The sequence below is a fragment of the Arachis ipaensis genome, chromosome B2 (genome assembly GCF_059453495.1).
Source record: "Arachis ipaensis isolate K30076 ecotype BB chromosome B2, ASM5945349v1, whole genome shotgun sequence".
Lineage (NCBI taxonomy): Eukaryota > Viridiplantae > Streptophyta > Magnoliopsida > Fabales > Fabaceae > Arachis > Arachis ipaensis.
In genome coordinates, this window is record NC_142437.1 from 47,683,976 (window position 1) to 47,711,792 (window position 27,817).

At 39.8% G+C, this 27,817-nt stretch overlaps 1 pseudogene; it reads left to right on the forward strand.

Annotated features, from left to right (window-relative positions):
- The first annotated feature begins 15,087 nt into the window (after positions 1–15,087).
- LOC148573885 (uncharacterized) lies at positions 15,088–15,732 on the forward strand (annotated as a pseudogene).
- Positions 15,733–27,817: the final 12,085 nt, after the last annotated feature.

A 27,817-nucleotide genomic window follows, 5' to 3' on the forward strand; every position in this document is an offset into this window, starting at 1 on the left:
AGGTCTTCAAAAATCAAGTTAGGTGGAACGTCATCAAAAGATAGAACATCATCTTCTACTCCTCTACACGATCAGACTTTTCCATAGGACTTCTCTCTGGTACCTCATGAAGTAGCCACACAATAGGAATCTCGTACATAGGATTTAGGTTAAAGTGCACATACGAATGGGGTGCAGACTTTGGCTGGTCTCACAGTATATACATATAATCAGAGAACGATATTCATCCTAGACTCAGAAGACTATCTAGAGCAGAATCCTTTTTGCGTACGATCGTCAGCGAACTACGGAAGGGAACACATGCTTCCATCTGAAGGGGGAAGGGAGAGAGAAGGGGTAAGAACTGGGGAGTTCTTAGTAGGGTCAGGGTTATTAGTTACGTTCATTTATTTGGGGTCGATTAGTAGACGAATAACATAATATAGTGAAGCAGTAAACAGAAGATAAAGATAGAAAGATAAAGTAGAGACAACAGAAAGCAGAACACAAACAAAAGAATACAAGAAAATAAAACACAGAAATAGCATACAAGCAGACAAACATAAAGAAGTAGATCACACACAGAAAGGAATGCAACAGAGAATGATGCGCAGACAAGAATGATGCATGTCTAGCCCTAGCGCTGGCCATGAGCTCATGTGTCGGTTGGCTGCCCGCAATCCCGACATTTATCCGTTCATGAGTAATCCCGATTTCCCAAATACGATTTTCCGTTCCTAAATAAATGCGCATATAATAATAGCCGCTCATTTGAGATAGCCTCTGCTTACTGCAGGAAAATATATATATACTCTGCTCTGCTCTGGGGAAGCGAAAAATAGCTGTAGGCAACTTAGTTTTCCTACAGAAGCTCCGGGTTGCATTAAGCAACTAATATAAATTAAATATAGCTCTGGGTTGCATCAAGCAACTAATATATATATATATAAATATAGCTCTGGGTTGCATCAAGCAACTAATATATATATAAATATAGCTCTGGGTTGCATCAAGCAACTAATATATATATAAATAACCCTTTATTATATTACTCTTCTCTTTACATCTCTTTACTCTGTTCTGGTTTCTCTTTTCTCTGTATCTCTTTACTTTGTTTTAATTACTCTGTTCTCTGTATCTCTTTACTCTGTTTTAATTACTCTGTTCTCTGTATCACTCTTCTCTTCTCTGATTACTCTTTTCATCTGTATCTATATTACTCTTTTTCTCTTTATCTCTTTACTTTACTCTGGTTACTCTATTTTCTGTGTTTCTCTACTCTGCTCTGATTTCTCTGCTTAACATATGTATTTAAAGCTTATGTAAATTTCGGTATGAATAGTTAGCCTGTCCTAAGTATAGGATCATTAAGTCTATACTGAAACAGTTTAACTTTTCATATAATACCTAACCCTATTCGCAATTCAAGGACTGACTATGTTGCCCTAGTTCGTTCGCTAGTCTCTGTCTGTTTCTCTGTTGTTAAAACGTTACAGACTTTTTCTTTGGTTTTTATCTTTTCTTTGGCTTTTATCTTTCTTTTATCTTTACCTCACTAATATGTTCTTACCACTCCCTAAGTGTTTTATGAAAGTAATTAGGAGAATTCTGCACTTAAAGTTGTCTTTCTAAAGCTTTTAATGAAAACTGCCTTTTTCACATTATTTTATTATTTTTATTAATATATTATTTTTAATTAAATATTATTATTTAATATTTTATTATTATTTATTATTTTATCATTAATTTTCGAAAATTAACTTACCTTTTACTTTTAACTTTTAAAATTCTCTTTTTACCACCCGTAACTTTTAATATTTCTACTTTAACCACCCTAACTTCCAGAAATTACCATATAACCCCTTAAACACCAAAAATTTTACTTCCTTGCCCTTTCTAAGATCTAAAAGGTGTTCTTCATTATTCTTCATCACACTCAAAGTGTTCTTCATGTTCTTCGTATGTTCTTCAAATTCTTTCTCTGTTTTTACCCGTTTTTCAATCTTTTCAGCAACCGATTTTTACCATAATTCAAAATAAATTTCCAGCCACTAAAACCCCATCTTTTCTACATGAATTTAACACAAATTGAACCTCAATTTAAGCTCTAGGGTTTTGTTTTTCCAGCTGCCCAAGAACATGAACTTTAAAGCTTAAATTTCATCAAATTTCATCAGAATTTCACCAAATTTACACCAAGAATCAATCATATATGCAACCAATTTTTAGCACAGCCAAATAATACAACATTCACACAACTCAAACACAAATAATCAAGATTAATTTCGTGACACCCTACCTTGTTTTGCTACTCCTAATTCAGTTAGACTTTCATGTGGTCCTTTAGCACTTTTTCCTCCTAAATCACATCAAAAACAACCCTAAATCCAAAAACTTTCAACTGACCAAATCTCACTCAGTATGTTAGGAAGAGATATCTCACCTTAGACTTTCTGGAAATTCACGTTTCTTGGCCCTCAAGTCAAGCTAAGCAAGAGATCTAAGGAAGAATATCAAGAAAACACTTGTTTAAGCATGTTTCCTTGAAAACCGAATTGAAGAGGGAGGGAGACAGCCATCTCACCTTATTTACATCCTTGATAAGTTACATGGTTATGTAGAGGAAGAAGAGAGGATCATTTTGGTGAAATCGGAATTTTGATTTGAGTTTTAGTTAAGAAGAAATCAAGCTTTGAAGATTAAGTTTTCATGAAAGTTTCTCTCTTTTCGCTCTTGTTATTTTCGGCCAAAATGATGAAATGAGACAGCCTTGGAGGTCTTGGGGGTGTAAGGTGAGTTGTGATTGGTTGGCTTGGAGGTGGATTAAAATAATATTAAAATATCTGTGGTGTACAACTACTAAAACTAGGTGTATCGGAACACTCGTAAAAACATCTCTAAAAATTATTTTCTGAGCTACTAGCATAAATGACACTAGTAACATATTTATTATGAGAATAGAACATGTATAATGAGGCCTTAGTATTGCTAAATTCATCAGAGAGTGCTGGTGCTAAGCTGCACCAGTAAACCGTAAATCCGGTTAAACCGATTTTCTGTTTTTAACTAAAATAGACCAGGTAACCTTATAATATCATTCAAGCATTTTCTAATACTTATATAATGATAATATTATACTATTATCTCTCTCCTCTCATGAATCGAGTCCAGTTCGTCAAACAGAGACTATTTACAAAAATCAGAATCAAAACTGCCAACCGATACAGTTCAAAAACAAGTTTCTTCGCGATTGCATTATCGAGCTTGCCTCAGAGGAGGTTCAAACTTAAGGATGACATAATGATAATGAGGATTGAGATGCTTGATGATATAACAGAGGTGTTCCCTTTACTGATCTTCCGGAGAAATTCGTACTTTCAGAAAAGATCTCATGTACTCGAAAATCAGGGTTGTTACAACCCACATGTCTGCGTCGCCTGCGCCGCACAACTTGTCCAGATAAGCGCCAATTATCTTATCTTTTCTTTTCTAATCCTAATTTCTTCTATCTTTTCTTCTTTCTTCTTCCTTTTCTTACTTTCTTCTTCTTCATCTCTTTCCCTTCTCATTCTTCTTATCTTTTATTTTATTTTATTTATTTGCATACTTTCATTCATTGCATTATAATTTTGTATATTTTTATTTTCTTTTCTAAATTTATTATTTTACCATTGGTGTTCACATGTTCTTACTCAACTGTTATATCTTTTCTGGTATTATCTTAGTGCTTATGACTTGTTTTATTCTGATTGGGTAACATTATTTAAATCAATGCTAATCTTTTATGATACTTGTACTTCTCTTGCATTGATATGAACTTATACTATCTTGCATTACCCACATTTTCCTCTCCTTTGTTGCAAATTTTGCGCCACTAGTATGCCATGTGCTTATATTGTTTTCTCACGTACATGTTGAAGCTTCCATGTAAATGAGACCCTTATCATTAGCCATTAACCCAACCATACTTCATTTTTTTTCTTATCTCTATTATTGGGTTACCTTTCTTCCCTTTTTCTTTTAGGATGGCCACCAGGAAGAGAACCGGAAGACATTTACATGAGGAGACAGACAAGTCCATCTGCAAAATCTTCAGAGAAAAGCGCCAGTTGGAATAGCCCGTCCACCTGCACATCTTAGCATGCACCGAGGACGGTGTAATCTTTAAGTGTGGGGAGGTCGATACCGACTACCATGGGTTAGTCACTTCATATTTTAGCACCAATGTTTAATTAGTTGTTGCATTTGCATATTTGTTTGATTTTATGCATCTAGTTACTACTTGGTTAAAGTAATAAAATTCTTTTAAGACCCTATCTTTGAAAATTTTCACTATTTTAAATTAAAAAAAAATTTGTGTTAAAACTTGTTTGAAGTTGTATTTGGAACATGGTTTTTGAGCCAAAGAACACACAACCTGTGAGATTTTGAGCCTAATTACATGGTTACATTATTTAACCATAAATATTTTATTCTTGTGTGTTTCTTTCTCTATGATTGTAATCTATATTTTGTTCCACTCTATATGTCCATTATTTAGTGCATTTACATGCTTGCATATGATTGAGGCCATTGTTTGATTTTAGCTCACTTATCCCAAATAAGCCTACCCTTTAAATCACCCTTGTCAGCCACTTTGAGCCTTTTTATCCCCATTTGTTCTGTATTTTACCACATCACTAGCCTTAAAGCAAAACAACAATTAAATATCCCAATTGAATCTTTGGTTAGCTTAAGATAGAGATTGTGCATCAACTAAATATGGGGAAACTGTGGGAACTTGGGTTAATAAGGGAATGTATCATGTTTCTAATTTTGAATATTGGAAAATTTGGGTACTTACTCATGTAAAACAGAAAATTAAAAATTCCATATGCATTGATATGTTATTCTAGTTTTTATGTATCTCTAAAACAAAAAAAAAAGAGAGAAAAAGAAAAAGAGAAAAAAAAAATATATATATATAATATAAATAAATAAATAAGGGGAGAAAATTACCCCAATGTTAAGTTAATAAAAGATCAATGCATATGTGATAAAATTAAAGAAAAATTGATACATGAGTATGTAATGCAAAAGTGAAGACTATGGATAGCTAGGCATGATTCTAGAGTTATATAGAGTATATGTATATTAGGTGAAAGCTTAGGTTAATTAAAGATTTAATTTATAAAGCTCACTTAGCCATATACATATACCCTTACCCTTACCTTCGCCCCATTACAACCTTGAAAAGACCTCATGATGTTTGCATTGGTATATTAAATATTGTTGATTGGTTAGGTGAAGAACAAATTTTAGAAAGCATGACTAGAGAAGAGTAGAGTGATTGACCCTAGACACTTGAGAGTTAGAGTGATATACACTACCAGTAAGGGTTCAGTGATAAATTCTATGTTCCCTGCTTTCATGAGATATCTTCTTACAAGTTTACTTGTCTTTTATTGTATAATTTGAATTAGTGAAATCTGATTTATGTTTGTCTTGGAAAACTTATTTACTTTTAAACCAAGTAGATAAAAACATTTTGCATGTAGTTGCATTCATATAGATAGGTTGCATTTCATATATTTTACCATTCCTCTTCATCTTTATAGCTTCTCTTGAGCTTAGCATGAGGACATGCTGGTGTTTAAGTGTGGGGAGGTTGATAAACCACTATTTTATGGTATATCTTGTGCTCAATTGAGTGAATTTTATCAATCCTTTACCCACTTATTCATACTATTTGCATGGTTTTATGTTTGCCTTCCTAATTATGTGCTTTGATTGAAAACATGCTTCTTTGGCCTTAAGTTCCCTATGTTTAAATCCTCTCTTATTACCATTAGATGCCTTGATACGTGTGTCAAGTGATTTCAGAGATTACAGGGAAGGAATGGCTCAGAGGATGGAAAGGAAGCATGCAAAAGTGGAAGGAATACAAGAAGTTGGAGAAATTGCTAAGCTGTCCAGCTTGACCTCTTCGCACTCAAATGACTATAACTTTAGCTACAGAGGTCCAAACGACGCGGTTCCAGTTGCGTTGGAAAGCTAATGTCCGGAGCATAGATTTGATATATAATATGCCACAGTTTCCCTGACGCTAAGTGACGTGAACGCGTCATCCACGCGGCCGCGTTGCAGTGGCAAAAAATCAGCGTGTTTGAATTCGCAACCAGCGAATTCTGGGCTGTTTCTGACCCAGTTTGCGGCCCAGAAAACACAGATTAGAGGCTATAAAGTGGGAGAATACATCCATTCATCAATAGGCTTTCAATATTCACTTTTCATAGGATTTAGATGTAGTTTTTAGAGAGAGAGGTTCTCTCCTCTCTCTTAGGATTAGGATTTAGGATTTCTCTTAGTCTTAGGAGTGACTCTCAATCCCAGGTTCAATGTTCTTTTATTTTATATTTATCTCTTACTTTCAGATACTTTAATGCTTATATTAGTTATGTTGCCTATTTGGCTTATGCTACATTCATGTTATGATTTTCTTAATTAATATTATTTGAGGTATTTCAGATTTAAGATTACTTTGCTTTATTTATATTGATGCTTTTAATTTAATTTAGAATTTTCCCTCTTGGCTTTGGTTGAGTCATTGGAGACACTTGAGTTATCAAACTCATTGTTGATTGAAAATTGGAATTCTTCAAGAATTAATTCGAGTTCCAATAACTCTAACTTTTCTCAAGGAAAGACTAGGATCTGAGGAATAAAAATTAATTCATCCACTTAACTTACCTTCATAGTTAGAGGTTAACAAAGTGGGAGAAAAATCCAATTCTCATCACAATTGATAAGGATAACCAGGATAGGACTTCCAGTTCTTATACCTTGCCAAGAGCTTTGTTATTTATTATTTTAACGACTTATTATCTTACATTACTTGCTACTTCTTTCCAAAACCCCCAATTTACAAGACTCATAACCAATAATAAGAACATACCTCCCTGCAATTCCTTGAGAAGACGACCCGAGGTTTAAATACTCGGTTATCAATTTATTAAGGGGTTTGTTACTTGTGACAACCAAAACGTTTGTACGAAGGGATTTCTGTTGGTTTAGAGACTATATCTACAACGCGACTGTTTTTATAAAATTCTTTACTGGCAAAAATCCTAACGTCAGCTATACCCCTGTGTACAGGAAATAACCCCTCTGCCACCACAAGGTCCACTGCACGCAGGAAATAACACATCTGCCATTGCAGGGATGTATGCCGACACACCTTCTGTATACAAGAAATAACCCCTCTGCCACTACAGAAATGGAACAGGTGGTCGCGGTACTTTTGTAGCAGGAATAACCTCTCTGCCTTACAGAAATAAAGTGTGGATCTGTACCGTAGGAAAGCATTCTCCGTGGTCGCACCACCATCTATCTGACTGCCTCAATGCAGCAGATGAACAAACAAATAACTCTGGAGTTTACTTAATGCAACAAATAAACAAACAAGCATCTCTTGGGTTGCTTCAAGCAACAAATGACCCTTCAATAGGTCCTCTGCTTTTTATCATACTACTCTTTTCTCTTTGTTTCTTTACTCTACTCTGATTACTCTCTTCTCTGTATGTCTTTACTTTTATCTGATTACTCTGCTTAACGTATGTATTTAAAGCTTATGTAAATTTCGGTATGAATAGTTAGCCTGTCCCAAGTATAGGTTCATTAAGTCTATACTGAAACAGTTTAACTTTTTATATAATACCTAACCCTAGTCGCAACTCAAGGACTAACTATGTTGCCCTAGTTCGTTCACTAATCTCTGTCTGTTTTTCTATCATTAAAATTTTACAGACTTTTTCTTTGGTTTTTATCTTTTCTTTAACTTTTTATCTTTTCTTTATCTTTGCCTCACTAATATGTTCTTACCTCTCCCTAAGTGTTTTATGAAGGTAATTATGAGATTCTGTACTTAAAGTTGTCTTTCTAAAACTTTTACAAAAAACTGCCTTTTTCGCATTATTTTATTATTTTTATTAAAATATTATTTTTAATTAAATATTATTATTTAATATTTTATTATTATTTATTATTTTATTAATATATTTTAAAAAATTACCTTTCTTTAACTTTTTACTTTATAAATTCAATTTTTACCACCCGTAACTTTTAATATTTCTACTTTAACCACCATAACTTTCAGAAATTACAAAATAACCCCTCAAACACCAAAATATTTACTTCCTTTCCCTTTCTAAGATCTAAAAGGTGTTCTTCAATGTGCTTCACCACACTCAAAGTGTTCTTCGTATATTCTTCAGATTCTTTCTCTGTTTTTACCCGTTTTTCAGTCTTTTCAGCAACCGATTTTTACCAAAATTCAAAATAAATTCTCAGCCACTAAAACCCCATCTTTTCTACATGATTTCAACACAAATTGAAACTCAATTTAAGCTCTAGGGTTTTGTTTTCCAGCAGCCACAAGAACACACATTCATAGCTTGAATTTCATCAAATTTCATCAAAATTTCACCAAAATTTCATCAAATGTTGGAAACAATCAATTTCAAGCACAACCAAACCATATCATAATCACACAACTCAAACACAATCAATCAAGATTAAATTCGTCAAACCCTATCTTGATTTGCTACTCCAAATCCGGTTACTCTTTGAAGTGTTCTTAAAGCACTTTTTCCTCCTAAAACACATCAAGAACAACTTTAAAACTCTAAACCATCAACTAAACAAACTTCAGCAGAATCTTAGGAAGGTTATCCTTACCTTAAACGTGCAGGAAATCAAAGATCTTTGGCCCACAAGTCAAGCTAAACAAGAGATCTAATGAAGAACATCAAGAAAACACTTGTTTAAGCATGTTTCCTTGAAAACTAAATTGAAGAGGGAGGGAGACAGCCATATCACCTTATTTCCATCCTTGATAAGTTACATGGTTATGTAGAGAAAGAAGAGAGGATCATTTTGGTGAAATCGGAGTTTTGATTTGAGTTTTAGTTCAGAAGAAATCAAGCTTTGAAGATTAAGTGTTCATGAAAGTTTCTCTCTTTTCTCTCTTGTTATTTTCGGCCAAAATAATGAAATGAGACAGCCTTGGAGGTCTTGGGGGTGTAAGGTGAGTTGTGATTGGTTGGCTTAGAGGTGGATTAAAATAATATTAAGATAGTTCTGGTGTACAACTACTAAAACTAGATGTATTGGAACACTCGTAAAAACATCTCTAAAAATTATTTTCTGAGCTACTAGCATAAATGACACTAGTAACATATTTATTATGAGAATAGAATATGTATGATGAGGCCTTAGCATTGCTAAAGTCATCAGAGAGTGTTGGTGCTAAGCTGCACCAGTAAACTGTGAACCCGGTTAAACCGATTTTCTATTTTTAACTAAAACAGACCAGGTAAACTTATAATATCATTCAAGCATTTTCTAATACTAATATAATGATAATATTATACTATTATCTCTCTCCTCTCATGAATCGAGTCCGGTTCGTCAAACCGAGACTATTTACGAAAATCAGAATCAAAATGCCAACTGATACGGTTCAAATACTAGGTTCTTCGCAATTGCATTATCGTGCTTGCCTCAGAAGAGGTTCTATCTTAAGGATGACATAATGACAATGAGGATTGAGATGCTTGATGATATATCAGAGGTGTTCCCTTTACTGATCTTCTGATGAAATCCGTACTTTCAGAAAAGATCTCACGTACTCGAAAATCAGGGTTGTTACATCGGGGTTCCATTCTCCATCACCACAGACAATGGCACCCAATTCACAGATGCAGGCTTCAGAAAGTTATTGGCTGACTTGAACATAAAACACCAGTTCACTTCCGTAGAACATCCCCAAGCTAATGGACAAGCCGAAGCTGCCAACAAGGTCATATTGGCCAGACTAAAACGGAGATTACAGGACGTAAAGGGAGCCTGGGCTGAAGAGCTCCCACAAGTGCTATGGGCATATCGAACAACGCCGTATTCCACCACAAAGGAATCACCCTTCCGATTAGCGTACGAAATGGAGGCAATGATCCCAGTAGAGATCAAAGAAGGATCGCCTAGAGTGATCCACTATAATAAAGAAGCCAACTCCTAACTTTAAAGGGAAGAACTCGACCTACTTCCGGAAGTCCAAGAAAGAGCTCGAATAAGAGAAGAAGCACTAAAGCATCGAATGGCTTCAAGATATAATCAAAAGGTAGTGCCACGAGGTTTTGCTGAGAACGACCTCACTCTAATTCGAAATGATCTCGGAACAACTCGACCTGGAGAAGGAAAGCTGGCAGCAAACTGGAAAGGACCCTACCGAGTCGTAGAAGTACTTGGGAAGGGCTACTACAGACTGTCCGAACTCGATGGACGAGAGCTTCCTAGGTCGTGGCACGCCTGTAACCTAAGAAGGTACTATAGTTAGGGATGATAAAGGATCTTAGCATAAGGTGCACTGTTTTTCCTGAAAAGGTTTTTTAATGAGGCACCAAGCCAAGACCTACAAATTATCCAACTTAAAGGGATAAAAACTCCCGCATGTATATATTTACATTTTCTTTTGAATAAAAAAATATTTAGATATTCTACAAATTCTCAAGCTGCATTAATCTAAAACATTCATCGTTCGATTATAAAGCAACAGATCGGCAGAAAGTGAAAATCAAATTTGCTGCACGATCACGATAAAGACCAACAGAGATGAAAACCAAATTCATCAAAAGGTCAACTGAGGGAGGATTGAACCCAATTTCTACAAATCAGCAAAGATGAAAACAGAATAATGCAAGAAGTTATCAAAAGTGATCCAGAGAAAGGACCTGACAAGGTCTTAATAAAATGGATTGCTAAATAATAACTTAAAGACTGGCCAACATCAAGAAGTCGGACCAGTCACAATAACCAGAGTTATAAGTAAATCCCTGGAAAGAGGTCTGGCCAGCCCTATAAAAGAGGATTACTATAACTTGGAAGGGCCCGACATGACGAAGTTGGCCCAAAACATAAAAAGTTATAAAAGTAATCCCTAAAAGAGACCTGAACAAGGTCCAAGAAAGAGGATTACGAAAATAACTTAGAAGGGCCCGACATGACGAAGTCGGCCCTAAACATAAAAAGTTATAAAAGTAATCCCTGAAAGAGACCTGAACAAGGTCCAAGAAAGAGGATTACGAAAATAACTTAGAAGGGCCCGACATGACGAAGTCGGCCCAAAACATAAAAAGTTATAAAAGTAATCCCTGAAAGAGACCTGAACAAGGTCCAAGAAAGAGGATTACGAAAATAACTTAGAAGGATCCGACATGACGAAGTCGGCCCAAAACATAAAAGTTATAAAAGTAATCCCTGAAAGAGACCTGAACAAGGTCCAAGAAAGTGGATTACGAAAATAACTTAGAAGGGCCCGACATGATGAAGTCGGCCCAAAACATAAAAGTTATAAAAGTAATCCCTGAAAGAGACTTGAACAAGGTCCAAGAAAGAGGATTATGAAAATAACTTAGAAGGGCCCGACATGACGAAGTCGGCCCAAAACATAAAAGATATAAAAGTAATCCCTGAAAGAGACCTAAACAAGGTCCAAGAAAGAGGATTACGAAAATAACTTAAAAGGGCCCGACATGACGAAGTTGGCCCTAAACATAAAAGTTATAAAAGTAATCCCTGAAAGAGACCTGAACAAGGTCCAAGAAAGAGGATTACGAAAATAACTTAGAAGGGCCCGACATGACGAAGTCGGCCCAAAACATAAAAGTTATAAAAGTAATCCCTAAAAGAGACCTAAACAAGGTCCAAGAAAGAGGATTACGAAAATAACTTAGAAGGGCCCGACATGACGAAGTTGGCCCTAAACATAAAAGTTATAAAAGTAATCCCTGAAAGAGACCTGAACAAGGTCCAAGAAAGAGGATTATGAAAATAACTTAGAAAGATCCGATATGACAAAGACACAAAAGTCACAAAAGTAATCCCCGAAAGAGACCTAAACAAGGTTCAACAAAGAGGATTACTAAAGACAACTTGGACAAAACCAACATGATGAAATCGGCCTCCCGAAAACCTTGGTGATATACAAAGTAATTCCTAATGAAGACATAAGTAAGGTCCAAACAAAGCAAATTTATAGAAATAATTTCAGGCAGAGAAATCAAGCCAAAGAAGTCAGACTACGAAAATTCCAAACACTTAGAAAGGTACCGAGACGAGTGCAAGACAAACATGTTACGAAAAACACAAGTTATAATAATAACAAGCTCAAGAGGCTACCAAAACTAGCCCTAAGAGCTTGGAAATTGTTCCGAGGGTTACCTGAAACTGTAGGCCGATCTCGGATGAGATCTTCTGTACTGGTCAGAGATGACGTGTCCGGCTGGCTGGTGGCGGCCGGAGCTGTTGTGTCCGACTTGTTGGACTGGCTTCACTTCTGATCCTTGGTCACCGGAGGGTGGGGGGTACCTGCAAGAGACTCCGATGCTTAAGTTAGCACGGGTATTAAGCAAGTTTATTGTAGAATCAGAGTATGAGTTATACTTGGGTGCTCCAGTGTATTTATAATGGTTGTAGAGTGACCTTTCTAGATAAGATAAGTTAGTTATCTTATCCTATCTTATCTTATCTTTGGGTGAGGTCAGATTATCTTCAACGGAACTGCCCTTCTTTCTGTAGGCTTGGGCTGCCTTTGGATTGGGGTGTGTTCCTTTGTTTGGGACTTCTTGGGCCTTCCTGTCGATTTGGCTGACCTCTTTTGTAAAGAGGTCGGATAGTCTGACCTGAAGAGGTCGGTCGCTTTGTCTCCAATCATCCCAGGTCAGATAGCTCGACCTAGGGTATGAACAGTGCCCCTGCTTGAGCTCGGTCTTTTTGTTGAGGTCGAGTCTTTGACTTCGGTCCTTCTAGTGAAGCCGAACTCAAGCATTTTGTCGATTCCTTTCTTTGTAGAGCCTTTTTTGAATGTGGAACGCTTTCCTTTAAAAGCGTGCACTTTTATATCAGTGCTTTGGGAACGTGCCAGGGTTTAATGCCCTCATTAATTGACTTCAAATGCCCCATTTCCTTTAGTTTGATTTTTGCCATCAGAAACAGTTTCTCTTCTTCATTCTTCTTCTTAACTTCTCCCTTTACTCTCTCGCTTTCTATTTCTTACCTAGAGTTCATAGTTCTTTCCTGCGATGCCTGCTCTGCCACTGCTTACGTGGAAGAAGGGTGATTCTGGATTTCTCTTTCCGTTCTTCGAATTTTTCCGTTACGCAGGGTAGCTCTATCGTTTCTTCTCTTCAGCTTTCTTTCGAGGTTTTTCTTCTATTTTCCAAGTTCGATTTTTCTTCCTCTGTCACTTTTTATGTCTGATTTTGAGAAAGTTTGGATCCTTTCTGCTTTTTTACCGTGCCTGATTGTTGCGTGTTTCTGGAATTTCTTCGCCATTTGTATGAGTTTTTTTGCCTTCCCTGCTGCTCGATGCTTTTTAGGATTTTTTGCATGTTGCCATCATTTCTGTTTATGTTTCTGATGATGGTTTTGGAATGATGATTTTGTTTGATTCTGAAAAAAGGTTTGTGTCTTTGACGATTTCCGCTTGGCCCGTCTGATGTTGGTGATGCTTTTTGCTGATATACTGTAGAAAGATAGTGGCTTGGATGACTTTTGTGTTTTTACTTCCTTTGTTTCATTTGAAACCTTTCTTTTCTTGTTTGATGAATGCTGTGACGTAGGCTGTAGGAAATTCTTGAAACCTTGCTTTGTTTTTGCCTCCAAAGGATGCCCCAGGACTTTGGTTTGAGTCTTGGGGTTTTCCTTTTCTGCTTGTTCGCCTGTGTCATTTTAGTCAAGTTGTTTTGCCCCTTGTCCGAGATATTTTTTAGTAATCCAATCTTCTTTTCTTATTTGTAGGATTAGTCGGCGTCATGTCTTCTCGCAATAACATTGTAGAGGTGTCTTCCAAAGTTCCCGAGGGGATGTCCGATTGGCTGGACTCCCTTGTCTTAATGTGTGTCTCTGTCGTGGATGCTGAATTTTGTGTAGAGCTGAGGAAACATCATAGGATTTATGGTAGCAGTGCTCGGGAGAGGGATTATGAGCTTGTAGCTCCTGACTCTGATGAGAGGGCTTGTTTTCCTACTTCCGTCGAGGCGGAACGTCCCTTCTTCTACGCCTATGAATATTTTTTCAGCCAGTTGGACGTTACTTTTCCTTTTACTGCTTTCGAGACCGACTTGTTGTGGTCATGTAATATTTCTCCATCCCAGCTTCATCCGAATTCCTGGGGTTTTATCAAAATATTTCAACTGCTTTGCCAAGAGTTAGGCATAACACCTTTTGAAACTCTTTTCCTCTATCTTTTTGTCTCAGCCAAGCCCGGAGGTTCTTCCAAAAAGAAAGCTTCCTAGGTTTCTTTCAGATCGGCCCAAGGGTATAAAGTTTTTGCCATGTATGATGAGTCCTTTAAAGATTTTAAGAATTATTTCTTCCGAGTCCGTGCTGTTGAGGGGGTCTGCCCCTTTTTTCTTGATGAGAATGACGAGCCTGCTTTTCCTCTAGAGTGGCAAAAGAATGTGAGAGTGCCACGTTATACATGGGAGATGCTTAATGAGGTTGAGCGGGCTTTTGTAGTTGTTCTTGAAGATTTGTGGGGGGAACCACCCCATCTGGATACAGAAAGATTCTTGAGTGATCCATCTTTGGTTCGAACTACTTTGGGTACTGTCTGACTTGTTTTTATACTTGTTGCTGGGCTTTTCTTCTCCTATGTTGTAACTCGTCATTTATGGTTGATTTTGTATTTTCAGAGATGTCGAAAAATAATGATTCCATGAAGGCCTACAAGAAGGCAAAGAAGGCTGCTGCTGCTCAAAACATCTCGACCAAGGCGGCCGGAGAGGGATCTTCTCATGTTCTTGTGAAGCCGCCCGTGCTAAGTTCTTCTGGCCAAGGAAGGTGATCCCCACTCCTCGAGTTCGCCTGACTGATCCTCGATAGACTTCTGTCATTTCTTCTGGTGCTCTTCCAAACAAGAAACAGAAAACGATTGAGGCCTTTAACCTTGACGCCCCTGATTTTAATGCAATCGAATTCGTAGATTAGCAAATCGGTCCCTACGGTACCCTCCCCATGGATGATGTGTCAATCCTTCGCCATCTGGATTTTATGACCCGAAATAGTGTTAAAATGGCATATATGGGGGCTGCCTTGTACCGAACTGCTCAGAATCTTCCTCTCCATGCTACCAAGGAGTTTATGGAGGAGGCTAAATAGGAGTTCGACCGAATGAAGGGCCTGAAGGAAGAGCTTGAGGTAAAGGTAGCCAAGTTGGAGAAGGATCTGGAGAACGAAAAGGCAAGTTCACTTGCTCTGGCAGCTTCTGTGCAGTTGGCCGAGGACACGGTATTGAGGCATAAGGACAGTTATGTCACATCTTATCGGGAGGTGGTGCGCCTGAGGGAGGAGTTGGAGAATGCGCGAGCTGATTACTCCGAGCTCCAAGGTCATCTTGTTGGCAGCGTAACTGCTGCCTATGAGAGCTTGAGGGAGCAGGTTCGGATTATTGCTCCCGACGCCGACCTTACTCTTTTCAGCCTGGATAATGTTGTGAGGGATGGTAAGATTGTCCCTGATGACCAGGATGATGATGATGTTGATCCTCCCCCTGTGTCTTCTGCCAAAGTGTCAGCCTCTTCAGTTCCTCCAGTTGTGTCTGACCCGAATTGCCAGATTCTGAACCAGGATGATGGAACCGTGGATGCTATCCCCATTCAGACTCGGCCTCTTTCTCCCTGTACTGATGCTGCTGGGAAGGCTCCCGATCTTTGCTGATTTCTCTTTGGATATTTGTGTAGTTGGCCCGGCTTGTAGGCTTTGAAACTCTTTATTTGTAGTTTGAATATTCTGCTGACTGTTGATATTCCTTTTCGTTGCTTGTTTAGCAACTTCTATCTTGAAAAAACAACAAGTAGCTTTTATGCTTTTGATCCTGACCCCAAAGCTTTATAATATTGTATTTCATATCATGCTTGTTTGTCTTAGCATTTTTTGAAAATGTCAGAGCCTTCGGCCTCTTTAAATTGGGCTGGATCCTTTGTGGTCGTGAAGGGGTGGTTCCAACTTGTTTCTTGGTTTTCTTGCTTCTTGCTTGTATCTCTATCGATCCATAGCCGATTTCTTTGCGTTGGTCCTCTTTCCAGTTACTTTTGCAGTCCTCTGTCTTGGACCTTTGTTAGGTCTTTTTCAGAGACTACTTTATAACTATTTTTGTAGGAGGTCAACTTCTTTATGTCGTCCTTTTTCAAGTTATTTTTGTAATCCTCTTTTTTGGACCTTTGTCAGGTCTCTTTCAGGGATTACTTTTATAACTTGTTTGTAGGGGACCGACTTTGTTAGGTCGATCTCTTCTAAGTTATTTTTGTAATCCTCTTTCTTGGACCATTGTCAGGTCTCTTTCAGGGATTACTTTTGTTTGTAGGGGACCGACTTCGTTAGGTCGATCTCTTCTAAGTTATTTTTGTAATCATCTTTCTTGGACCTTTGTCAGGTCTCTTTCAGGGATTACTTTTATAACTTGTTTGTAGGAGACCGACTTTGTTAGGTCAATCTCTTCTAAGTTATTTTTGTAATCCTCTTTCTTGGACCTTTGTCAGGTCTCTTTCAGGTATTACTTTTATAACTTGTTTGTAGGAGACCGACTTCGTTAGGTCGATCTCTTCTATGTTATTTTTGTAATCCTCTTTCTTGGACCTTTGTTAGGTCTCTTTCAGGGATTACTTTTATGACTTGTTTGTAGGAGACCGACTTTGTTAGGTCGATCCCTTCTAAGTTATAGCAATTCCTCTTTTATAGGGTTGGCCAGACCTCTTTCCAGGGATTTGCTGATAACTTGGGTTGACTTGGTCCGACTTCTTAACGTCGGCCAGTCTTTAAGTTATTATTTAGCAATCCATAAGACCTCGTCAGGTTCTTTTTCGGATCAATTTCGATAACTTCTTACATTATTCTGTGTTCATCTTTGCCGATTTGTAGAAGGTGGTTTCTGTCTTTGTTTGGTCATCTTTTAGATGAATCGCGTTTTCATCTTTATTGGTCTTCCATCGTGATCGTGTAGTGAATCTGTTTTTCACTTTCTACCGATCTGTTGCTTTATAATCGGGCGATGAATGCTTCAGATTAATGCGTCTTGAGAATATGTAGAATATCTAAAATATATTTTATTCAAAAGGAAATGCAAATATATACATGAGGGAGTTTTTCATCCCTTTCAGTCGAATAATTTCTGGATCTCAACTTGGAGCCTCATTAAAAAACTTTTTCAGGAAAAAGAGTGTACCCTATGACGAGATCTTCTAGCTATAGTACCTTCTTAGGTTGCATGTGTTCCATAATCTGGGAAGCTCTCGTCCATCGAGTTCGGACTGTCTGTAGTAGCCCTTTCCAAGTACTTTTGTAACTCGGTAGGGTCCTTTCCAGATTGCTACCAGCTTTCCTTCTCCAGGTCGAGTTGTTCCAATATCATTTCGGATTAGGATGAGATCATTCTCAGCAAAACTTCTTGGCACTACCCTTTGATTATATCTTGAAGCCATTCGATGTTTTAGCGCTTCTTCCCTGATCCGAGCTCTTTCTTGGACTTCTGGAAGTAAGTCGAGCTCTTCTCTTTGAAGTTGAGAGTTGGCTTGTTCATTGTAGTGGACCACTCTAGGGGACCCTTCCTCGACCTCTACTGGGATCATTGCCTCCACTCCGTACGCTAATCGAAATGGTGATTCGTTTGTGGTAGAATGTAGTGTTGTCCGATATGCCAATAGGACTTGTGGGAGTTCTTCGTCCCAAGCTCCCTTTGCTTCTTGCAGTCTCCGCTTCAGTCCAGCCAATATGACTTTGTTGGCAGCTTTGGCCTGTCCATTAGCTTGAGCATGTTCGACGGAGGTGAACTGGTGTTTTATGTTCAAGTCGATAGCTAGTTTTCTGAAACCTGCGTCTATGAATTGAGTGCCATTGTCTGTGGTGATGGAGTGCGGGACTCCGAACCTTGTGACAATATTTCTATACAAGAATTTCCGGCTTCTTTGAGCAGTGGCGTTGGCTAGGGGCTCTGCCTTGATCCACTTTGTAAAATATTCTATCCCAACTATGAGGAATTTGACTTGTCCCGATCCCTGAGGAACCCGAGAAGGTCGAGTCCCCATTTTGCGAATGGCCAAGGTGAAGTTGCGCTGATGAGTTCTTCTGGAGGGGCAATGTGGAAGTTGGCATGTTTCTAGCATGGGGGACATGTCTTTACAAACTCTGTAGCTTCTTTACAAACTCTGTAGCATTTCCTAGATGAGGCTTCTATTGTTGTCCCCTGGTTCGGTGCTAGCTAGTTTCGAGAGTTCGTCAGCTCGGGCATTTTGTTCGCGGGGTATGTGACAGATCTTATATTCCCCGAGTTGTCCGAGCTGTTCCTTGGTTTAATCCAAATACTTTTTCATGGTGGGATCTTTGGCTTGGTAGCTCCCTGTTATTTGTGAGGTGATTACTTGTGAATCGCTGAAGATGTTGAGTTTTTGAGCTCCAACCTCCTTAGCCAGCTTCAAACCAGCAAGTAACGCCTCATATTCCGCCTGGTTGTCTGAGGCCGGGAACCCAAATTTGAGGGAAAGCTCAACTTGGATTCCTTGGTTGTTTTCTATTATCACACCTGCGCCGCTTCCGGTCTTATTCGAGGAACCGTCCACGTAGAGATTCCATTCTGTGGGGTTTCCAGGGTATCTGTGAATTCTGCAATAAAGTCAGCCAAGTACTATGATTTGATGGCTATCCGAGCTTCATATTGGAGGTCGAACTCAGATAACTCGACTGCCCATTGTAAAATTTTGCCTGCTAGATCTGTTTTCTGTAATATCCATTTTATGAGCTGGTCGGTTCGAACCTTAATGGTGTGAGCCTGGAAGTACGGGCGAAGTCATCGAGATGTCAGTATGAGAGTGTAGGCAAACTTTTCTATTTTTTGGTAGTTTAGCTCGGATCCCTACAGCGCTTTACTAATGAAGTATACAGGTTGTTGCCCTTTGTCGTCCTCCCGAACCAGTGCTGAGGCTACTACCCGACTTCCTACCGCAAGGTACAATGTGAGTGGTTCTTCCTTTCGTGGTCGAGTTAGAATAGGTGGTTGTCCTAGGAAGTTTTTGAAATCTTGGAAGGCTTGCTCGCATTCCTTTGTCCAATCGAAATTTTTTCCTCTCCTTAAATGGTGTAGAAGGGGAGAGATCTTATCGCTGATCCCGCTAAAAATCTGGATAAGGCTGCCAATCTCCCGTTGAGTTGTTGTACCTCTCTGACACAAGTTGGGCTCTTCATGTTGAGTATGGCCTGGCATTTGTCTGGATTCACTTCAATTCCTCTTTGTGTGAGTATGAAACCTAAGAATTTGCCCGCTTCTACTGCAAAGGTGCATTTTGCGGGATTGAATTGCATGTCGTGCCTCCTTATAGTGTCGAACACTTGAGCCAGGTCGGACAATAATGTCTCTTCGCTGTGTCTTTATCAACATGTCGTCCATATAGACTTCCATGATTTTTCCGATGTGATCTGAGAAGACTTTATTCATTAGCCTTTGATAAGTAGCTCCTGCATTCTTGAGACTGAGAGGCATCACAATGTAGCAGTAATTTGCTTTTGGCATAAAAAATGAGGTCTTTTCTTGATCTGGTGGATACATGGGGATTTGGTTGTATCCGGAATATGCATCCATAAATGAGAGGTATCTATATCCGGAGGAAGCATCTACCAGAGCGTCGATACTTGGGCAGGCTTTGTTTAGGTCGGTGTAGTCGGTGCACATTCGCCGATTCCCATTTGATTTTTTCACCAAGACGACGTTAGCTAGCCATAGTGGGTACTTGACTTCTTTTATGAATCCTGCCTCCAGTAGTGCTTGTACCTGTTCTTCCACAGCTTGGGATCGCTCTGGCCCAAGTTTTCTTCATCTCTGCTGTACCGACCGAGATCCTAGATAGACCGCCAATTTGTGACACATTAGCTTGGGGTCTATTACTGGCATGTCTGCAGCTTTCCATGCAAAGAGATCGACATTATCTCGCAAGAACTGTACTAGTAATTCCTTTCCATCTCCTTTCAGGATCGTGCCAATATTAGTGGTTTTGTCTGAGGTGTCTCCGATCTGAACTTTCTCTATTTCACCTTCGGGCTGTGGACGGAGTTCTTCTCGTCTCTGGACTCTACCAAGCTCAATTGTATGGAACTCTTCTCCTTTGCCTCTGAGGTTTAGACTTTCGTTATAACAGCGGCGTGCCATCTTTTGATCTGCTTTTATTGTGGCTATCTCCTCTGTAGTTGGGAATTTCATGCATAGATGTGGAGTTGAGACTATTGCGCTGAGTTGATTTAGTGTTGTCCGACATATTAAGGCATTGTAGGCTGAACTCACGTCGACCACAATATAGTCTATCTTGAGTGTTCTGGATTTGTTCCCTTTTCCGAAGGTTGTATGTAGTGACACTTATCCCAGTGGTTGTACTGGGGTATCTCCCAGTCCGAACAGGCTGTTCAGGTATGCTCTAAGCTCCTTTTCTTCTAAGCCGAGTTTGTCAAGGTTGTTTTGAATAAGATGTCGGCAGAACTCCCTTGGTCTATTAATGTGCGGTGGAGATTGGCGTTTGCTAGTATGATGGTGATGACCATGGGATCGTCGTGTCCTGAGATGATACCGGATGCGTCTTCTTTGGTGAACGTGATCGCAGGGATGTCGGGTGCTTCCTCCTTTCCTTCGACATGATATACTTCTTTGAGGTATCTTTTGCGGGATGATTTGGAGATTCCACCTCCTATGAATCCTCCATGTATCATATGGACATGTCTTTCTGGCGTACGAGGTGATCGCTCAGCTCATCCGACATCTTCATCTCTTTGTCTTTTTCTTTGCTCATCATCTCGGGTGGCCAGACACCGATTTAGTTTTCCTTCTCTTACTAATTTTTCTATGATGTTTTTTAAGTCGAAGCATTCGTTGGTAGAATGCCCTCGGACCCGATGATATTCACAGTATTTGTTCCGATTTCCTCCTCCTCTTTTGCCTTTGAGTGGTCGAGCTGGGGGTATCTTTTATGTGTTACAGACTTCTTTGTAAATATCCACAAGGGACACCTGAAGAGGGGTGTAATTATGATACTTTTTGATTTTTTCGGCTGTTCGATCTTCTTCTTCTTGGATTCTTTATCTCGGTAGGTGAAACCAGATTTTGAGGCTTCTCCAAGTCGAGAATTTTCTTCCATGTTGATGTACTTCTCTGCCCGCTCTTGCACCTCGTCTAGAGATGTGGGGTATTTCTTTGATATAGATTGGCTGAAAGGTCCCTCTCGTAGGCCGTTGATGAGGCCCATGACGGCAGCCTCTATTGGCAAGCTTTGTATGTCTAGGCATGTTTTGTTGAATCTTTCCATGTAGTTGCGAAGACTTTCCCGATCTCCTTGCTTGATACCCAGTAGACTAGGAGCGTGCTTAGCCTTGTCTTTTTGGATGGAGAATATGGCCAGAAACTTTTTGGCCAGGTCGTCGAAGTTTGAGACGGACTTCGGAGGTAGGTTGTCAAACCATCTAATTGCTGTCTTTGTGAGAGTCATTGGAAAAGCTTTGTAGCGAACGACATCTGAAGCGTCGGTGAGGTACATTCTGCTTCTGAAGTTGCTGAGATGATGGTTGGGATCTGTGGTGCCATCATACAAAGTCATATCCGGAAGTTTGAAGTCTTTAGGGATTTTAGTCTTCATGATTTCCCTAGCGAATGGATCTTGATCCTTGCGAGAGTTATCCTCAGGGGTGGTCCGGGTAGCCTTTGCTTTGAGATCGGCTTCAAGTTGTAGGAGTTTATCTTCCAATTTTCGACGTCGCCTTTACCTCTCTTTGTAGATCCTTGCCAACTTCTTGCTGGTACTGGCTTTCTTTTTCGAGTTGATTTAGGCGATCTTGAAGTGCTTCTATTACTCCCGGATGTGATGAGTTTTTGTCTCCGTTAGATTCTGGAGTATCCTTTGGTGTGGCATCCGTATTTTTGTGCGGCGTTCTATCCTTTAGATCTGAGTTGTGGTTGTTGTCATGGTCGTCCGCCATGGTGATAGGATGACTTCCAGGTTCCCCGACAACGGCGCCAATGTTCCGAGGGTTACCTGAAACTGTAGGCCGATCTCGGATGAGATCTTCTGTATTGGTCGGAGATGCTGTGGTTGGCTGGCTGGTGGCGGCCGGAGCTATTGTGTCCGACTTGTTGGACTGGCTTCACTTCTGATCCTTGGTCACTAGAGGGTGGGGGGTACCTGCAAGAGACTCCGATGCTTAAGTTAGCACGGGTATTAAGCAGGTTTATTGTAGAATCAGAGTATGAGTTATACCTGGGTCACCTTCACCTCGAGCTCCTCCTTCAAACCATTTATCCGATCGAACTCTAATTTTTCCTCCTCAATAAAGGCCTTCGTAGCATGAAGAGGAAGATCTTGGGCAGTTCGATATAAGGCCGCCCCCATATGTGCCATCTTGACACTACTCCGAGTTATAAAGTCTAAATGGTGAAGGAGTGATACATCATCCATAGGGAAGACACCATAAGGACCGTTCTGTTGGTCGACAAACCCATCAGCATCGAAGTCAGGGGCATCTAGATTGAAGGGTTCAACAGTTCGAGGTCTTTTGGAAGGGGGAACGATCGGAGGAGAAGATGCAGCAACAGCAGAAGACTGCGGAGGATCCACTACACAGACTCGAGGAGTAGGGATCATTCTCCTCAGGCCGGCAGAGCTCGGCATGGACCGTTTTGACGTCACCTAAGAAGACCCTTCCCCATCCGTTTTGGCCGAGATGTTCTGAGCGGCAGCAGCCTTTCTCGCCTTCTTGAAAGCTTTCATCGAGTCATTATTCTTGGTCATCTCTGTAAAATAGAAACCAGTAGTTTTACAGACCAGGAAAAAGGAGGAAAGCAAAGTAAAAACAAGAAGCAATATATATCAAGTAATACCCAATGCAGCTGGAAAAAGGGAAGGGTCCCCCAAGGATTTTTTAGTATCTAAATGAGGAGGTTCCCCCTAAAGGTCCTCCAAAACAGTTACAAAAGCCTGCTTAATCTTGTTGAGCATTTTTCACGTATATCGGGACACTACTACATTCTGCTGCCAACACAGAGGGAAGGATGGCTCATCATTCACTTCCAGAAAAAAGGGGTGAGCTCCCTCAACAGCTCGAATCTTGAAGAAATAATTCTTGAAGTCCCTAAAGGACTCGTCATACATGGTAAAAACCTTATGTCCTTGTGCAGATCTAAAAGAAACCCACGAGGCTTTCTTTTTCGAAGAAATCCCGGGCTTAGTTAAAATAAACCAATAAAAGAAAAGAGTTTGAGAAGGGGCAACATCCAATTCATGGCAAAGAAGCTGAAAAATCTTAATAAAACCCCAGGAGTTCGGATGAAGCTGGGACGGAGCTACATTACATGACCATAGCAAATCTGTCTCAAAGAAAGTAAAGTAAAAAGTGATGTCCAACTGGCTGAAAAAATAGTGGTAAGCATAAAAGAAAGGGCGCTCCCCTTGGGTCGGGACAGGGAAGCAAACCCTCTCCTCGGAGTCAGGTGCCACTAATTCATAATTCCTCTCTTGATCTCTACTCTTGCAGAGACGGTGATGTTTTCTAAGCTCTACGCAAAATTCATAATTGGCTAAAGAAACACACAGCAACACCAGGGAGTCCAACCAATCAGACATCCCCTCGGGAACCTTAAAAGACGCCTCGACAATATTTTTGCAAGAAGACAAGGCCAACTAGTCCTACAAACAAGAAAGGAAGATTGGATTACTAAAAACATCTTGGACAAAGCCAAAACAATTCGGCCAACCTAATCTAGTACAGCACAAGCAATAAAAGGAAACCCCAGGACCTACACCAAAAAAAATCCAGGGGCATCCTTTGGAGGCAGGCAGGGAACAAGGATTCAGAAAAAACCTACAAGATTAACGTCCCAACAAAACTCGCAGCAAAGACAGAGAAAAACCTTTTTCAAAGACGCAACATCCCCAGAAAGCTACAAATCAAACAGAATCGAAATAGCTACCTTCCAAATTCATAGTCTCAGCTTATCAGCAAACAAATAGCAAAACATATCAAGAAGAAGCCATCAAAGACACAATCTTTTTCAGAGAAATAATAAAGAGTCGGTATCTTCTACAAAATTCACCAGCGAAGAAAGCTATCAGCAAGACAAAAAACTTCAAAAGAGCAATCTTTCGAGAAAGCAAGCAGGTTCATGCAACTCGCAGAAGAGGAAAAACAAGCAGTATGAACCCTAGAGTACAGAAGGACCACTCCAAAAGCCAGAAAAACCCCCACAACAGTAAACAAGCAGGCGCACAGTGATACGAAGAGATTCAGATTTTCCAGCATGCACTTTAATAGAAAAATCAAAACTTTATCAAAAACTGAAGATAAAATGACAAAAGAGAAGGTAAAACTAACCTGGAGAAAGAGCTCTGGAGAAAGAAGGAAACCGGAGTAAAGAAATTTTCCCTTAAGCAAAGCACAAGAACACAGCGTCGCAGAGAAAAACGAAAAGGCAAGCTCCAGGCAAAATAGAAGAACAAAGAAAAGAAGGAAGTTACACAAAAGAGGAAACCGTTTCGTGAAAACAAAATTCAAAACAAAAAGCCAAGAGAAACGGAGCATTAAAACCAAATTTATGAAGGTATTGAACCACTGCACATTCCTAAGGCTAGGACGCTAATACAAAGCGCACGCTTTCAGAGGAAATGAAAGAAAAAACGTTCCGCATTCAAAAAAGAACTCTACAAAGATAAAATCGACAAAGTGCTTGAGTTCAGCTTCACCAGAGAAGGATCGAAGTCCTAAAACTAATGCTCGACCTCAAAATAAAGACCGAGCTCGAGCAGGGGCACTGTTCATACCCTGGGTCGAGCTGTCCGACCCGGGATGTTCTACCAACAAGACGACCGACCTCTTCAGGTCAGGACAATCTGACCTCTTTTCAAAAAGCTCGGCCAAGTCGACAGGAAAGCCCAAGAAGGGCCCAAATCGAGGAATACGACCCAAATCCAAAGGCAGCCTAAGCCTATAGAGATAAGGGTGGTTCCCTTGAAGATAAGATGACCTCACTCAAAGATAAGATAAGATAAGATAAGATAACTAACTTATCTTAACTAAGAAGGTCACTTCTACTAAAAACCTGCTTAATACCCTTGCTAACTTAAGCATCGGAGTCCCTTGCAGGTACCCCCACCCTCCGGTGACAAAGGATCAGCAGCATAGCCAGTCCAACAAGTCAGACACAACCGCTCCGGCCACCACTCACCAACCGGACACGTCAGCTCCGACCAGTACAGAAGGTCTCATCCGAGATCGACCTACAGTTTCAGGTAACCCCCGGAACAGTAACCATGGAGAGGAAGCATGAAAAGCTTCTCTCAATGCAGAGTCAAATAGAGCCCCCACATTCAAACTCTAAGTTTGGTGTTGGGAGGCCATCATCATGCTCTGAGCATCTGTGAGGCTCCATGAGAGCCCACTGTCAAGCTTTTAACATTAAAGAAGCGCTTGTTGGGAGGCAACCCAATTTTATTTAATCATATCTATTTATTTTCCATTGTTATTTTATGTTTTCTGTAGGTTTATGATCATGTGAAGCCACAAAAACAATTGAAAAAGCAATAACAGAATGAAAAATAGTATTAAAAATAGCACACCCTGGAGGCGAAGCTTACTGGCATTTAAACGCCAGTAAGGGTAGCAGAATGGGCGTTAAACGCCCAGTCTGGCACCATTCTGGGCGTTTAACGCCAGAAATGGGCATAGAGCTGGTGTTTAAACACCAGAAAGGGGAGAAAAACTGGCGTTAAATGCCAGAAAAGGGCAGCAACATGGTGTTTAACGCCAGGAGTGGCAATCAAGGGGGCGTTTACACGCTAACATGGTGCAGGGATGAGAAATCCTTGACACCTCAGGATCTGTGGACCCCACAGGATCTCCACCTACCTCACCATTCAAAATCAAATCACTTTTCCTGCCAAACCCACCCATACATGGCCGAACCCTACCCCTGTCTCCACTCCTATATAAACCCATCTTCACTCCTTCATTTTCACACACCATACACCCTACTTACCCCCCCTTGGCCGAAACATTAAACACCCCTCCATCTCCTCTAATTCTTCCTCTTTACTATTTCCTTTCTTCTTTTGCTCGAGGACAAGCAAACCTTCTAAGTTTGGTGTGAAAAAAGGTAAAGCTTTCTGTTTTTCCATAACCATTTATGGCACCAAAGGCCGGAAAAACCTCTAGAAAGAGGAAAGGGAAGGCAAAAGCTTCCACCTCCGAGTCATGGGAGATGGAGAGATTCATCTCAAAGATCCATCAAGACCACTTCTATGAAGTTGTGGCCAAGAAGAAGGTTATCCCCGAGGTTCCTTTCAAACTCAAGAAGGGTGAATATCCGGAGATCCGACATGAGATTCGAAGAAGAGGTTGGGAAGTTCTCACCAACCCCGTTCAACAAGTCAGAATCTTAATGGTTCAAGATTTTTATGCCAATGCATGGATCACCAAGAACTATGATCAAAGTGTGAACCCGGACCCAAAGAATTGGCTTACAATGGTCCGGGGAAAATGCTTAGATTTTGTCCAGAAAATGTAAGGTTGGCATTCAACTTGCCCCTGATGCAAGAAGATGCACGCCCCTACACTAGAAGGGTCAACTTTGATCAAAGGTTGGACTAAGTCTTCATAGACATTTGTGAAGAGGGTGCTCAATGGAAGAGAGATTCAAGAGGGAAGTCGGTTCAACTAAGAAGGCATGACCTCAAGCCCATGGCTAGGGGATGGTTGGAGTTCATCCAACGCTCAATCACTCCCACTAGTAACCGGTCTGAAGTTACTATAGACCGGGCTATCATGATCCATAGCATCATGATTGGAGAGGAAGTAGAAGTTCATGAGGTTATATCTCTAGAACTCTACAAGGTGGCGGATAAGTCCTCTACTTTGGCAAGGTTAGCCTTCCCTCATCTCAATTGTCACCTCTGCAATTCAGCTGGAATTGACTTAGAGGAAGACATCCTCATTAATGAGGACAAGCCCATCACTAAGAAAAGGATGGAGCAAACAAGAGAGCCCACTCATGGACAAGAGCATGAGGAAATTCCTCGTCATGAAATTTCTGAGATGCCTCAAGGGATGCATTTTCCTCCACAAAACTATTGGGAGCAAATCAACACATCCCTAGGAGAATTAAGTTCCAACATGGGACAACTAAGGGTGGAGCACCAAGAGCATTCCATCCTCGTCCATGAAATTATAGAAGACCAAAGAGTCATGAGGGAGGAGCAACAAAGGCAAGGAAGAGACATTGAGGAGCTCAAGCACTCCTTAAGATCTTCAAGAGGAAGAACAAGCCGCCATCACTAAGGTGGATCAGTTCTTTAATTTCCTTGTTCTTATTTTTCTGTTTTTCGAAAATTTTGCTTTATGTTTTATTTATGTTTGTGTCTTATTACATGATCACTAGTGTCTAAGTGTCTATGCCTTAAAGCTATGAATGTCCTATGAATCCATCACCCTTCTTAAATAAAAAGTGTTTTTAATTGCAAAAAAAAAAAAAGAAGTACATGAATTTCGAATTTTAAAACAGATTAATTATTTTGATGTGGTGGCAATACTTTTTGTTTTTCAAAATGAATGCTTGGACAGTGAATGTTAAAATTTTTGGCTCTTGAAAGAATGATTAAAAAAGGAGAAATGCTATTGATAATCTGAAAAAAATCATAAAATTAATTCTTGAAGCAAGAAAAAGCAGTGAAAAGCTTGCAGTAAAAAATATATGCGAAAAAAAGAGGCGACAAAAAAAAAGAGAGAGAAAAAA